Source organism: Hermetia illucens, chromosome 5 (assembly GCF_905115235.1).
Source record: "Hermetia illucens chromosome 5, iHerIll2.2.curated.20191125, whole genome shotgun sequence".
NCBI lineage: Eukaryota > Metazoa > Arthropoda > Insecta > Diptera > Stratiomyidae > Hermetia > Hermetia illucens.
Genome location: NC_051853.1, coordinates 14,119,855 through 14,122,349, shown reverse-complemented (window position 1 = coordinate 14,122,349; position 2,495 = coordinate 14,119,855).

The following is a 2,495-nucleotide window of genomic DNA, read 5'->3' as shown; positions in this document are numbered from 1 at the left end:
GCAAACGAAGGTCCAAGTGAAAAATTTTCAGAATTTTAAATGATTTCGCCTTTAAAGTGAGTTAGGTTTTTGGCGATAACAAGAAGAGATTTTCTAGCCGCTCTGCTTAACTTTTAAACCAGATTTCATTTTCAAACTCACCGAATGTGATATGAAGGACCATTATTGAGGGATGTAGACTGCATATTGATTGGTAAAGAGAAGTGACCCGTATGAGTATCGGTAGATGAAGCTTAGGAGGATTATATGTATAATAGCATAACCTTTTCAAACCGAGTGTCCGGATAGCTGAGTGGTTAAAGCACAAGGCTGTCGTTGAAAGAACGTGGGGAAGTGAGGAAAAGTAAACTAACAGTCAGATATTATAGCAAGGCACATAATCCATACCCTTCAATAGAAGGAGTGGAAACTAGTTTGTGAACCCTGTCACTAATGATGGCAGAGCTTAACAGCGGAATTGGAGACCTTTCCGAGAGAATGGAAAAGGGGATGATCGTTAAAATTGCAAAAAAGGGTATCAGTTTTGACTGTGACAATTGGAGGGGTATCTACGTGCTCTCTGCCTTCGCAAAGATAATAGCTAAAATAATTCTGAAATACTTCAGAGAACATCTCGGAAGCTTGATTGAAATGGAGCAGGATGGCTTCCGTTCCGGATTCTTCTGAATTGACCACATCAACACCCTACGGTGCTTTTTGAAATAGTGGGCGGGTTTTTTATCTTCGCTTCACCTTTCCTTCGTGGATTTCGAAAAAACCTTTCCGGGCGGCATGAGATGGCAGAACTACATACATTTAAATCTAAGCCTTTTATTAGCTCCCTAAATTCAGAGTACACTGGACTATTAGACTCTGAGTACCCTGGGACTTTGCTTCTTCTACACAGCATACACATTCCTTAATGTATCATAGATGCAGTCGGTCCAATTATAATAAGGCACTATGCCGCTACTTTATCTCATTGAAAATATTCCTTATCGAACATTGTAAGATGGCAAGTGGACTTCTGTTATAACAATCGCCGTATTATACTTATAATTACAAGATAATGGTGCAATTGCCTAATGTATAGATATAGATATAATAAAAGGTGCTATTTTTATATCCATTCCGAATAATTTTATCTTTATAGCTATAGAAGAAAGGAATGCTATTTTGATAATCGTTAATCGCAATTGTATGAAAATAAGTTAAAAGATAACAATTACAATTAGTCTGACTGGTTTTTACGTCGGATATTAATTACAGAAGTGATTAACGATGATTTATGTTAAGCGCTGAAAATTTTTTCCCAGGAAATAATGGCAATCTTGATCTTATTTAATATTAATTAAAGAATTACTTGCGTCAGCTGAGTTTTTATTTCAAGGCCATTTCAAGGAAATTATAAAGATTGAGGATAAGCAATTTATTAAAGGCATCACATACACATTAAATCTAAATTAAACAGCCTAAAAGATACTATCTGAATAGTACAACAGTTGGGGGGAAGTGGGTCTAGGATCTATTAGACATTGGCACGGAGTCAATAAAAAGGGCAGAAAAAGTCTTGCGGCAATGCATCTGTGGCGCGGCAGGATCTGCAGCATTCGAAATTTATTTCGAATGTTGCGGATGCGGACGGGTAGATGGCGCGGAACTCTGCACTCACTTTAGAACTCGCCACTCATTTAGAACTCGCCACGGGAGTGAAGGATTAGCGGTGAGAAAGTGCCGTTGGTTGGGACAGAAAAGACCGCATGGAAATAAGCCGGTCTCTTCTGTCTCCAACCGTTGTGGGTAACAGTCGTGAGTCGCCAATCCGAAACTAGAATCAATTCGTGTACTTTGAACGCACAGTATAATCCAATTTTTATTTCTTCAAAGAATGCAATAATAACTTGATTAGTTTCTTTCTCTTCTGTCTCCAACCGTTTGTATGTATCTAAATATTACTTGTCCTGCAGAAATACATTTTTGTGTGCCTATTGTAAAACAGACAATAAACAAATTAGAATTAACGTACATATACTTTGTATCGGCTTGTTTGTTTGATAAACGGCGTACATAATTTCACTTGTTTACTGTGGTGTTATAATGAGAATTAAATCAATTCAGACCGAAAGAAAAACAGGAACAAAAATGTAAACTGAGGATTGAAGTGTTAACTAAACATCTACATCATCGGGAACACAAAGAAAGAGTGTCCAACCCTGTACTGTCCAAATTAAAGAATCTACCTAAAATCAACAAACCTGAAACGAATTCTGCGAATGCATGACAGAGAGTTTCCTGACATTCAAAGGAAAATTCAACAAAGGAACCAGAGGCGTGCCAGTGGGAAACTTCAGGTCACCCTACTTGAGCAACTTATTTATGCTTTGAATGAAAAATAAATTGTAAAGTTTACTTCCTAAGTTCCAGATAACATTTTCCTTTTGTACATATGTATATATATATAAGACGTACTAGGTTAATCCCGATCTAACTAGAAACGCAGAGGTACATGCGACCAT